Genomic DNA, 13,997 nt, shown 5'->3' on the forward strand with positions numbered 1-13,997 from the left:
AGCATATGAAAAAAGTCATAATAATCATAAGACTGGGATAAAACAAAACAATTTGAAAATTTAACAAATGAGTGATGAAGTCTGGCATTATTGGCAGAGGGGAAATGGGGGTTGACATGTAAATAGACGATAAAAAGTTTAATATAGCCGGGAGATTAAACCGTGATGTCCTTTAAAGATTAACAAGTTGTGCTTGATACCCTAGACGGGGGAGCCAGTGGAGGGATACAAAGAGGGGTGATGTGGTCAAAATGATCTATATAGCATGATTTTTTAGTGGATAAGACAAGACTGCATTTATCTAGGCTGGAGAAAACTATAAATTTGAGTTAATTTGAGATAGTGTGTTAGAAAACATCTTGATATTTTTGATTAAGAAATGTATATTCTTATGGGAAAGACTAATGTGTCATTTTCTTTTAAAATACATACCAATTGGGACTCTAGGAACCATGTACATCAGATAAGAGCTATTCAATAAACCCATGCCAATAGTCCTAACCATTACATTCTTATTTTCAATTCCTACCACAATTTTGAACAGGACCCAGAACAAACAGAATTCTCACTTTTTCTTCAGTGACAAGCAGCAGTCATTTTACTTGAACATGTCCCTTCAAAAACTTTAAGCAATCAACATATTTGAGACCCAACATTTCATCTACCATATAAAAACCATATTTTTCCAGTAAAAGGTAAAAAAAATGCGCCAGTGAGAAAAGTGTGTCTGATGCCACAGTATCCAGAAGTAGTTAGTTTATCAGTTACCTTCATACACACTTCTGAACGGTATACTCAGTAACAACATTATTTTCGCTTTATTACCAGCACTATGTAGATGAGCTCAGATGGCCATCATCATCTATGCTTAGATATTCTCATTCTACATGTAGGCTTGAGGGGAAAAAACCCTGCAATTCTGTATTCCTTCCTATGAAAAACAGGATTTCCATTTCATAAGTATTGTAGTTACCTTCTCTTGCATAGCAGTCTCGTGATTATTTTTCTTTTTGGATTTATTGTTTATACATAAACCCACTACATTAATTCCACAAAAGAACACATTGGTCTAGATGTGCTAAACTATAAGGTTCTAAAGAGAACATAACATACCCACAAAGTACTTGCTGAAACAAAATATAGGTACAGGTATCCTATCTTAATATCCATCAAGATCAGGTACAGTTTAATGGTCTTCCAATCCTGAGCGATAGAACATTAGTAAAAATATTAATGAATGCCCAAAAAGCGGATAGCTGACCAGAAACACATATGGCAAAAGCAAACAAAAACTGCTGAAGTACATCTGTAACACTGGGTGGAAGGGGGAGCTGAGACCTAATCAAAGCCAATGCCCTCTTGACCTAGAATTATGCAGGGGATTCTCCTATTCTGGGGGCACCATGTGGCTCCACCTGCTCCTGAGCCATCTGAGCTGAGGGACCAAAGAAGTTATTGGAGAAGCCAGACAGAAACTGAGCCAGCTGGAGCACACAAAAATAGCTTAAAGCAGGAGCCTGCAGACTCAGATGATGATCCAACTAGTTTTTGAAAGCTTCTATTCTGGGCATCTTCCCCTCTGATGATTGCTTATTTGCTCCTTCAGTCTCTTTACTTCAACCTGACTCCACCTCACCTCTGTGCTCCTCTCTTTACATTCACCTTTCCCTCCCTTACTCTCCTTTAATGTCCCCCTACCTTTCTTTTCTCTTTTGAACTAATCCCCTACCAACAAAACTCCAAAGAAAAGCCAACAAAAAAGTTACATAACTAACAGTGTTTGCAAGCCACCATATTCTCAAGTATCAGAGGGGTAGCCGTGTTAGTCTGTATCCACAAAAACGAGGAGTGCGGTGGCACTTTAAAGACTAAGATTTATTTGGGCATAAGCTTTTGGGTAAAAAGAAGAAATGGGTTTTTTACCCACGAAAGCTTATGCCCAGATAATTATGTTAGTCTTTAAAGTGCCACCGAACTCCTCGTAGTTTGTGTGTTCATATTGTTCAGTTCCTTATAGGTTAAATCTCTTCACTCCCACCCTTTATCTTGTGATGCCCATGTAGCAGCTGTGACTGAAATTCTTTCCATTTGTACCTGGGAAGGAGTGTGACCTTCCTGATGTAGATTTGACTACAGTTATCCACATCTTCCAGCTCAAAATGAGACTAGTGTATGGAAGTAGGTGGGGCTATACCTTGAGAGCACCCAGAAGCTAAAGTTTTAATAAAGCAGCAGCCACAGTCTGCACTAAATTGCAAGTCATATAGATGGCATGTTACTGTTACTCCACAATAAGGAATGGTGGATTATCAGCCTCTAGAATTAGGGGTGGGCAAAAGTTTTGGCCTGAGGGCCACATCTGGGAACAAACTGTATGGCGCGCCATGAATGCTCACAAAATTGGTGTTGGGATGTGGGTGGGGGTGAGGGCTCCGGGGTGGGGCCAGAAAGGAGGAGTTCAGGGTGCAGGAGGGGGCTTTGGGCTGGAGCAGGGGAGTGGGGTGAGGGAGGGGGCTCCAGTCTGGGGGTGCGGGCTCTGGGGTGGGGCTGGGTATGCAGGGTTCAGGGTGCAGGAGGAGGATAAGGGCTGGGGTTGAGGCTACAGAGACCAGGAAGGGGATCAGGGCTGGGACACGGGGAGAGGCTCAGGGGTGCAGGCTCCAAGTAGTGTTTACCTCAAGTGGCTCCCGGAAGGAGCGGCATGTCCCTTCTCTGGCTTCTACATGGAGGCGCGGCCAGGCAGCTCTGCATCTGCCCTGTCCTCAAGCACCGCTCCTGCAGCCCCAGGTGGAGGGCTGGAGGGGGTCATTGGAGGTGGGCTGTAGGAGCCGGAGCAGAGCCATGCAGCTGCTTCTGGGAACTGCGTGGAGCGGCCCCCCCTACCTGGTGACCCAGCTGGAGTGCCGGAGCGGGGCAAGCCCCAGAGGAGCTCAAGGGACAGCTTAAAACGGCAGTTTGCCCACCCCTGCTCTAGATGGAGTTGAAAGTATTGGTTTTAAACTAGAGAGACTTAAGGTGTTTTAAGAACCTGGTTTTCTGACAAAATTGCCTCTTTCACCATGCCCACCTCAGTTACTATCAGATGACATACTTTCTCAAAGATGGCAGCCCTATATTTTAAAAGGAAGAGCGGTTTCTGTGACAGACTGTTCTTCAGGAAGGTTCCTGAGCTTTGGATTTCTTCTTCCCTTCTAGGTCCTTTGAAGCCTAAAAGCATTTTCTAGGCATGTTGAAAAGCACATCTTTCTTTCAGATATTTGGAGAGGGGATGCACTAACTAGTACAGTGGCAAAAAGCTGGGTTATTTTGTGGGCAAATATTACATAGATTTTGTTGATTTGTAATGTGTATTTTTAGTTTTTGTAAGTGTGGTCAATGTGTATTGTAAGAATTTTGGATGTCTCTGCTCTTACAATGTTATGACGACTGCTTTCAACTCAGTTATTTACATTAATTAAACCTTTCAAGGTAGACTGAGCAAGCAAGATATTTAAAGTTGATAACAAAAGAAATATTCTGGGTAGGGGAGATTTAAAACAGGATGTACGTTTATGGTAAAATCCCACTAAAGAAAATAGGCATTTTTAAAACTGATTGAACAGGACCTTGTATAGAAGAGAAATATGCTGCATTTTTCTAAACAAATAGTGCACTTTATATGGATGTTATTTTTCCGAGTGTAGGATCATTCAGTGTCAAGTCAACCAGCAATACTACAACTACTATCAAAACCTCCTTCCAGCTTCTCATTCTTATTTATATGGTATGTCAGAGTTACATGAAATTTGAAGTGTTCCATTTTAGTTAAACAAGGATAGTTGCTGGGGTTTTTTTAGTTAAATGATACTAGTAACAATTACACAATTAAACACTCAGTACTAGTTCAGCTGCATCTATTGTCAGCAACAGGAAATTTTCGTAGTGTAAAACAAACTAAGTATAAAATTGTACATACCCAAAATCTTCAAGCCATTCTTATGGATCCCCTTCAACAAAAACACATTGTCTGTTTGTAATTCCCTAACACCCAGCATATTAGAATGATGATTGACGCATTTCATTTCAGTATAATATAAATCCTAAAATAAGTTACACTTCAGAACTGCTAGTAGCACTTTTAGAACTCCATGTTCCTTGGTTTGCAAGCTATCATTTTAACACTTGTGTTTTGACAGAAAGCAATCATCTGTAACTTAACAGAAAAATTCCATTAAAAGAGTTGAAATTCCCTTGAACGTTTGGAGATTTCTTTGATGCAATACTGACAGTTTAAAAACAGTTCTACTCTGAAGAGACCGTAAAAATGACACGCTTCTTACTGAACATACATACTCACCTTCATCCATGCTGTACATAGAACCAACCCTCCTTTCTTTATTGACCAAGGACCAAATTTTGCCTTGACTTAGGTCATACAGAAACCCTTTGAATAAAGAAGTTTTTACTCTTATTAGCACTACAAAGCAAATATAGCTGTAGGAGAATGATCTGGATTCTATTCTGGCCTGGCTTTTAGTCAACACAATGATTACAAGCAGAATCTTTACTGATGAGGATGCATAAGCCATGAAAAAAGTTGGACTTCCAGGTTATACACCGAATTTGCAGGCCTAGCAGTTAAAAAAACCTTACTACTTGTAAACATATCAGATATGGGGTGTGACGTAGCACTCCATATGTTTTATGGAAATATGCTTATGAATATGACATAACTAGAATAAGCTTTAAGCTAAATACTCCTTGTATGGTGGCATTAGAAAGCTTGTAATCTATTAAGTTGTGTTCATCCTATTTGTTTGCATGTATTATTTCTATAGCTGGAGTTAGGAGAATAAGATATAAACTTGTATCACTGATATAAACATATTAAATGGAGGACATTAAGGGTGCTCCAGAAACAATCAGTTGTAAATGGCCATAGTTACTTGAAAGCCTTCCGGAAACTAGGGGTCTTACAGTAACATGTGACCATGTCACCCGATAACGAAATCCATCCTAAATCTGGTACTTTTCCAGTTAGAAGTAGGGGTGGGGAACCAGAGAAAAGATTCCCGCCTTGTGCCAAAGCTATAAAAAGGGGGTGGAGCAGGACAAAGGGGCTGCCAGTCATGAGAAAACCCCTGCTTACCATCTGAGATGTCTGCAGGAACTAACAAGGACTGTACCAGAGGAAAGGATTGGGCCCAGAGTAGGAAGGGGTCTAGTCTGTGAAAGAAGCTTACTGGAACATCTGAGGGTGAGATATTACCTGTCATCAGTTTCTTAATGTATTAGGCTTAGACCGGCATGTTTTTGCTTTGTGACTGACTTTGTTCTGTCTGTTATTACTTGAAACTACTTAAATCCTACTTTTGTATTTAATAAAATCACTTTTGTTTATTAATAAACCCAGAGTAAGTGATTAATACCTGGGGGAGCAAACAGCTGTGCATCTGTGTGTGTGTGTGCGCGTTTTAGAGGGCGGACAATTTATGACTTTACCCTGTATAAGCTTTATACAGAGTACAACAAATTTATTTGGGGTTTGGATCCCCTTGGGAACTGAGTGTCTGGAGACAGGTAACCTGCTGAGCTGTTTTCAGATAAGTCTGCAGCTTTGGGGGCATGCACCAGACTCTGGGTCTGCGTTGCAGCAGGCTAGCAGGTCTGGCTCAACGAGACAGGGTTCTGGAAGTCCCAAGCTGGCAGGGAAAACAGGCTCAGAGGTAATTTCAGCACATCAGGTGACAGTCCCAAGCGGGTCTCTATGACTGAACCCATCACATGGGGTATAACTGCATACATCACAGAATCATGGGACTGGAAGGGACCTCGAGAGGTCATCTAGTCCAGTCCCCTGCACTCAAGGCAGGACTAAGTATTATCTAGACCAGTGGCTCTCCAACTTTAGCAACCCAAGGATGCTCATTTTGATTTAAAATTTTGCCACAGAGCCCCAAACCCCCAGCTTATCCCCAGGCCTGCCACACCCCACCCCTTTCCCAAAGGTCCACCCCACCTCTTCCCACCCCTCCTTTTTCTCGCCCCCGCGCGCTTCCCTCCCCCCCACGCCCCGCCCCAGCGCCTCCTGCATACCGGGGAATAGCTGCTCCCCAGCGTGCAGGAGGCGCTGGAAGGGAGGAGAAGGAGTTGATCAGCAGGGCCTGCTGACACCCTGGAGTTCCCTCACAGACCCCAGTTTGAGAAACTCTGATCTAAACCATTCCTGACAGGTGTTTGTCTAACCTGCTCTTAAAAATCTCCAATGATGGAGATTCCACAACCTCCCTAGGCAATTTATTCCAGTTCTTAACCACCCTGACAGTTAGGAAGTTTTTCCTAATGTCCAACCTAAATCTCCTTCACTGCAATTTAAGCCCATTGCTTCTTGTCCTATCCTCAGAGGTTAAGAACAATTTTTTTCCCTCCTCCTTGTAACAACCTTTTATGTACTTGTAAACTGTTATGTCCCCTCTCACACTTCTCTTTTTCAGACTAAACAAACCCAATGTTTTCCAATGTTCCCTCATAGGTCATGTTTTCTAGACCTTTAATCACTTTTGCTGCTCTTCTCTGGACTTTCTCCAATTTGCTCACATCTTTCCTGAAATGTGGCGCCCAGAACTGGACAATACTCCAGTTGACGCCTAATCAGTGTGGAGTAGAGCAGAAGAATTACTTCTCATGTCTTGCTTGCAACACTCCTGCTAATACATCTGAGAATGATGTTTGCTTTTTTTGCAACAGTGTTACACTGTTGACTCATATTTAGCTTGTAGTCCACTATGAGCCCCAGATCATATTGACCCCAAGTGCTTTTTGAAAACAGGGAACAAACTCACTTTTGAAAGTTTTACCCACAATCTGAAAATCAGAGTAAAATATAGAACTTCGATGCCAATTTTATAGTCACTTTTCAGAATATAAGAGCACTTAAAAGTGAAGCAAGATGTCCTGACCAGTCCACATTCAAAATCTGGTCATCCTATAGTAAAAGCATAACCCCTTCACCATTACAATATACGAGATCAATAATTTAGCAATTAAACAATTCTAACTCTAATTATCTGTTAAAGCAAAAATAAGTTATCTAACTTGCAGACAGATGAAAATTGTTTCTTTAGTAATATTAATATTTTAACAAGTGAAAATTTGCTTTTCAGATTGTGATACTACCACCCCCACCCCACATTCTTCACAGAGATACTGTTATAATTATGGCATAACTATGATGTATTTTATGCAAGATAAGGCATGTGAGATACTGTAAAGGTTATGATTTACTAAATGATAATCCTATTTGTAAACATCTGTCATTTTTGTATCTGAAGTTAAGAATATGGTTTATGCATCTATTAAAAATGTGTTTACACCTGGGGAACACCCACTAGACAGAATGCAATCAGTTTAGATGGCTTGCTGGGAAGGGCCATTAGGGAGAACAATAGGTCTTAGAAGATGCTAATCTCCTACCAGAAAGCATTCCTGGGGATGCTGCAAACAGCCTCTGAGTTAGAGCTGCAGGGACATATGACCAAGTTACCTGGTACTGGACTTCATGATACTAGCGTTTTTCCGTTGACCGAAGGTAGGAATCAAACTGGGAGACAAAAGATTCCCGCCATATGCAAAAACTATTGAAGGCAGGGGAGTGACATCGTGATTCATTCTTCTTTGACTCCCTGTCCAAGAAGGACGACTGCTGGAAACACATGAAAACAAAGACTGGACTAGGGGAGAAGGGTTGACCCCAGGCTAGAGGGTTGCTTGGCCGGTGAAAGGAATATCTGAAGTTAAGCTGCAAACAAGAGCAGAGATTCTTGAAGGCAAGCTGCAATCTGCTTAAAACAAGGTTTAGGGTGAGAGTTTGCTACTTATAACCAATTTCTTTAGTATATTAAGCTTAGATTGCATGTTTGTTTTATTTGCTAGGTAATCTGCTTTGATCCATTTGCTATGTTTTCTTATTGGCATTTCCTGACAGTCAATGGAAGATGTCTTTTGAAAGATGTCAATTGTCCTACAGCACAGGGAAATCGAATTTTTTTGGGTGGCTTTGCCTTTCAGATAGAGGGTTCATATTTTTGACTTTCAGTGACTTCTGTTATTTCATGCTTGCATATGCAAAGACATACTTTACTGCTCACATGAATCTTGCAAGGGCTCTTCTTCTTGAAGTTTTAAATAAAAGTTGTGCTACAGTTTTTAATGGTTTTAAGAAATCCTCATGCAAGATTAATCTGACGAAGGCTTATCTAGACAACCTGCACAGGGGCAACTTAAATAAATAAATAAATGAATAAAATCAGTCTAGTTACATTGGTGCAACCTCCTGGTATAGTTACACCAATGGAAATATTCACATAACCTTGGATACTGCCAGGCTAACATTTAATACTGAGAAGATTCAACATTTAAATTTCACCCAAAGATTTTTTCCTCAAGATCATAAAGTTAAAGACTGTCTAAGGGCCATGAACCATCTACATTTAAACATGAAACTATTTTATTTTATTTAAATTAACATTAATTGGAATTTATTTTAAATAAAGCTATTTCACTCAGATACAACTCTACCCCAATAAATGAATTTAATAACCATATCTCCCTTCTGGTCTTGGATCAGGAGCCAAAAAAACATTAAACAAACCTATCCAGTTAGATATGTTCTCTGCAGCTGTCCACCTCAAGTTGAATGTTGCCATGGGCGCAGATGAGCTTGGAGCTGAACTTTATCTATCAATCATGGTACTCATTCTGATGCTCAAGGAGTCATGTGTCTGAAAACCACCCACCCAAGACAAACTACAAAAATGAAATCTCTTCCTTCCCAGCCAGCAAGCAGGGCCCTATTAAAAGATGGGCCTATGGAACCCAGGTCCCCCAGAAAACTAAGGGCTCCATAATTATGACTGCAGATATTTCTTCCTTTTTTTATTTAAAGGCTCAAAACAAATATGTATTCTGTATACATTTCTGCAAGAGCAAGAAATACAGTTCACAATTTTACATTTTTATTTACTAACATTTGATACCACACCCTCCTTATAAGATGGTGTGATGAGGTGGGAGTGGCCTCCCACTGAGCCAGAGGGGAAGGAACCGCGCTCTGAACCCTGGAGGATAGAACCAGGCCACGTTCACCCCTCCACCAGAAATCAGGGGGAGGAACAGGAAGTATAAAAGATGGATCAAGGAAATCAGTTGGGCTGCAGCCGCCAAAGAAGACAGACGCCTCCTGCCCGCTCCTGAGTTGGGAGACTGCAGCGGACCCTCACTGAGCTGAGGACTGGCTAGAGCTGCCTGCTGACCAAGGCACTGAGGTGTCGCTGGGACTGCCACCAGCTACCTAGCTTAAGGAGTCGGAAGACACCCCAGAGATGCAAGTACACCACGAGGGGAGGCCAGGAAGTGGTCCAGTGGCAGCCAACCCGAGTCTGGCTGCGTTTCTGCCAGAGACAGAGTCAGCATGTTGTAGCTGGATTCTCTGCTGACCCAGTGGCGGAATAGTCCGCCACTGTTAGGGCCCTGGGCTGGGACGCAATGGAATCGGGAGGCCCATGACCCCCTATCCCCTGCCACCCCACCCCTGGGGTGGCAGTCCCCCACTCTAGGCCAATAAGCCTGTATTTGCCAACCGTCCAGAGCTAGGATGCCCAACCCTTTTTTTTTTTTTTTTTTTTTGGGGGGGGGGGGGGGGGCGGGGGCTCAGCCCTGAGTAAAGGCCCAAGCCACAGACTCCTTACTGTCCCGCCCGGACTGAGGGCCCAGGCCCATAAATGTTTGCTACTCTGCCCTGACTGCAGGCTAGAGACCTTAACTGACTGTTGCTCTGCCAGGCCAGAGCCACAGGCTGTGTATTCCCCTGCTAATTCCTTAACTGTGGGCAACGCATAGTGATGTAGTGAGGTGGAGTGGCCTCCCACTGACCCAAAAGAGCAGGGACCACCGCTAACTCACTAAAAATGGTTTGAGTGTTCTTGACACATCTATTTTAGACATACAAGAATGCACTTGAACTGCAACATGAATATTTAAATTAACATCCATACCATCACATACTTGCTTGCATTGAAAAATGTATTCTAACTATACTAACCTATACTTCTGATATGCTAATTTACAAATCATGATTTCATACACCAACCATTGTTTAAAAGAAGCAGCTTTATTAGAAAAAAATCTGAAGTTTAATCAGTCTGTTTTAAATCCAGAAAAGCCCCTAAAAAAAAGAGTTGTGAAATGGCTCTGCTGAGGGGGTGGGGGGGTGTGAAGAGGAAGAGGAGGAGGACCAGGAACAATGCAGCCTGACTGGACCTGGCGATGTTGAAAATTTGAAAGCAGGAGGAAAGGCCATAGAGATACAGCAGTGTGTTGCTGCTTTCAAAGCTATGCAAAAAGAGATATTTACCACTGACCAAGTTTCTACAGATCTTGCACTGTGGCGAAAGCTAGATGAAAACAACAGGCAGAATTGGGTTCCTAAAGGTTTGGCTGTGTCATAAATATAAAGTGAAGGGTAAACACCTTTAAAATGCCTCCTGGCCAGAGGAAAAACCCTTTCACCTGTAAAGGGTTAAGAAGCTAGGATATCCTCGCTGGCACCTGACCAAAACGATCAATGAGGAGACAAGATACTTTCAAAAGCTGGGGGCAGGGAGAAACAAAGTCTCTCTCTCTGTTTGTGTGATGCTTTTGCTGGGGACAGAACAGGAATGGAGTCTTAGAACTTAGTATGTAATCTAGCTAGATATGCGTTCGGTTCTGATTCCTTTAAATGGCTGAGAAAAGAAGCTGTGCTAAATGGAATGTAGATTCTTGTTTTTGTATCTTTTTGTAACTTAAGGTTTTGCCTAGAGGGATTCTCTATGTTTTGAATCTGATTACCCTGTAAGGTATTTACCATCCTGATTTTACAGAGGTGATTCTTTTTACTTTGTCTTCTATTAAAATTCTTTTTAAGAATCTGAATGCTTTTTTTCATTCTTCTTAAGATCCAAGGGTTTGGGTCTGTGTTCACCTATGCAAACTGGTGAGGATTTTTAATCAAACCTTCCCCAGGAAAGGGGGTGTAAGATTTGGGAGGATTTTGGGGGGGAAAGATGTTTCCAAACGGGCTCTTTCCCAATTATATCCCTGTTAGACGTTTGGTGGTGGCAGCGAAAGTCCAAGGGCAAAAGGTAAAATAGTTTGTACCTTGGGGAAGTTTTAACCTAAGCTGGTAAAAGTAAGCTTAGGAGGTTTTCATGCAGGTTCCCACATCTGTACCCTAGAGTTCAGAGTGGGGAAGGAACCTTGACAGGCTGTGTGTAGAAATACAGATGTAGAAAACTTCCTGACTTTTGGGCAATTGCAGGGACGAGAAAAAAGTTTGTTCAACAACTTTCGGTCTTCGATGAAGTTGAGTAATATTGGCTTATTTGCTCTCCAAGAAATATTTAGTGCTTAGCTTATTTGCTTTTTTTTTCAGTAGATTAAATGCTCTTTCAGAAGAATGATTCAGTCACTAGGGATTCTAGAGCTAACGTCAAAGTTTCATCTATCTCTGGCTGACTACCTGGCTAAATTTGGAAAGAAATAAACCCTCTGATCTTTCCTCAAATATGTATAACAAATTAATTGACTTGGTAAGAAAGAAAATTAAAAATATCATAGCAGGAGAATTACAGCAAGCCAACAATTCCTGTAATTGTTGATTCAGTACCTCATGGAGTGCATATAGACCAACTCACACTCATATTCTGATTCTTCAATTCAGAGGGACAAATAATTGAGTGATTGTTTCAACCTTTTAAGAACCACAGGTGCAAAACTGGGCAAGGCTGTGGTGGCTACGATAAATAACCTAGGTTTGGATACATCTAACTGCCGTGGACAATTTTATGATAATGCTAGTAATATGGCTGGTTGTTTGTCTGCAGGCCCATCTACCATGGAAAATTTCTACTTGTACAATATATTGCCTAAATTTACCTGGAGTCAATGGTTGTCAAATATAGAGAGAAGGGTAGCATAAAATCCGTCTTTGGCAGCTGTAGTAAATTACTTTAGCTGTAAGGGGTTAAGCTCAAATAACCTAGTTGGCACCTGACCAAAAAGAGGAAAGAAGATACTTTCAAACTGTGGAGCGGGGGGAGGATTTGTTTGTGGCTCTCTTTGTTCCCTGTCTGGATGGAGGGAGAGACCAGGTACAACATCTCCTGAAAATATACCTGGAATAAATCATCTAAAATTACAGAAATTGTAAGTAGGGCAAGGAAATATGCATTAGGTTATCTTTTGTTTTGGCTTGTGAATTTTCCTATGCTACAAAGGTAGTTTTATTCCTGTTTTTGTAACTGTGAAGCTGAGCCAGAGGGGAATCCTCTGTTTTAAATCTCTGTATTGACCCTGTAAAAAGAAAAGCTGTAGCTCACGAAAGCTTATGCTCAAATAAATTGGTTAGTCTCTAAGGTGCCACAAGTACTCCTTTTCTTTTTGCGAATACAGACTAATATGGCTGTTACTCTGAAACCTGATCCTGTAAAGTTATCTTCCATCCTGATTTTTCAGGTGTGATTGCACTGACTGCTGAGCCTCCACAGACAAGCCAGAGAGGAGCAGCCAGGATGCCCTGCGCTCAGTGATGGCTAAGGCCAGGGTTCGGGCGGTGATATCTGCTGCATCCAACGTGGCCTGGAGCATCGCCCTGGCCACAGTCATGCCCTCCTCCATGATTGCCTGGAACTCCTCCTTAAAGTCATAGCGTCCCAGGAGGGCCTGATCGTTGGCCACCCTTGACTAGAGGATGAATAAACCTTACGCCCAAACAAGTCTAGTCTCTTGGAGTCCTTTATTCTTAGGGGTACCCCAGGCTGACTCTGTCACTCCCTGTGGTTAACTGCCTCTACCACTAGGGAGTTGGGAGCAGGGTGGGTGCACAGGTACTTGTGGCCTTTGGATGGTACAAAGGCCTTGTGCTTAGCTCCCTTGGATATAGCCGGGAACGGAGGAAGGACTTTGCCACAGGATATTAATGATCTTTGAGACCCCTTCATGAAGGGGCAAAGCCACCCTGGCCGGTGCTATGGAGCAGGGGAATCGAAGGAGAGTCCGAGGACTCGTCTAACTCCTCCGCCTGAAGACCCGGGTTGGTAGCGACCCTCTTCAGTAGCTTCTGCTGCACTTTAGCATCATCCAGAGGAACCAGGGGCCCTGTTATAGCCTCGTCTGGTGATAAGGAGGAGGATGCTGGTGTCGTAGGGTCCTCCACAACCATTGGTGGCCCAGTGGCTTGCTCCCCTACTCCCTCTTGGACTTGCGGGGTCCTTGTGCCAAGGCTTTGTGCACTGGAGGAGGTCAGGAGAGAGAGAGGCAGCTGGTCTCGGAGGCTCCGAACACAGAGCGGGGAGGCCTGGGTGAACCCCCACAGGTTCCATGGGTACCATGGTGCCAGCCACTGTACCTAAGGCCACGGGGCTGGTTTCGGTGCCAGTGTCCCACTGTCAGGGAACCTCGCTCTGAACCAGGGCTGGATCCTGAGCAGTCGCTCCCAGGCGACCAGGACAGAGCAGAATAGTGGCTCTGCCCCAACCGATGCCGGTCACTCTGCCTGGAGTTTGATCTGAAATGGGGTCCTGGGGACCGGTGGCGCTTGACGGATCTGTGACTGTCTGAGGCCGGCAACCTACGTCTCGCACTTGACAAATGGTACCAGGATGAGGCGCAGGACCAGGAGTCAGAATTGGCCCGCACGCGGTGATGCCCTCCTAGGGGATCGGTGACTGTCAGAGGAATGGTAGCGTTGATCACTTGATGGGTCCCTGGAGCGGTACTGTGGTCTCGGAGATACCGGGTGCTGGGAACAGTACTCCTGCTGGAGGGCATGTGCTACCAGAGGTCTGCGCCTGGTCGTTGGCGAGCTGCACCTCAAGCCTCTCCGCCAGCGCCCAAAGTCTGGGAACCGAATGAGGCTGTGTTGCGTCTGCCTTTCACAGTCAGAGACATGGCGGCTATGGGAGGGCGAGCGCTGGTGCGAC

At 43.3% G+C, this 13,997-nt stretch overlaps 1 protein-coding gene across 6 annotated transcripts in view; it reads right to left on the reverse strand.

The window, feature by feature from the left end:
• Window positions 1-13,997, reverse strand: part of LMBRD1 (LMBR1 domain containing 1) — a 235,113-nt gene that overhangs the window by 141,603 nt on the left and 79,513 nt on the right. The window lies entirely within an intron of this gene.

Source organism: Chelonia mydas, chromosome 3, assembly GCF_015237465.2.
Source record: "Chelonia mydas isolate rCheMyd1 chromosome 3, rCheMyd1.pri.v2, whole genome shotgun sequence".
NCBI lineage: Eukaryota > Metazoa > Chordata > Testudines > Cheloniidae > Chelonia > Chelonia mydas.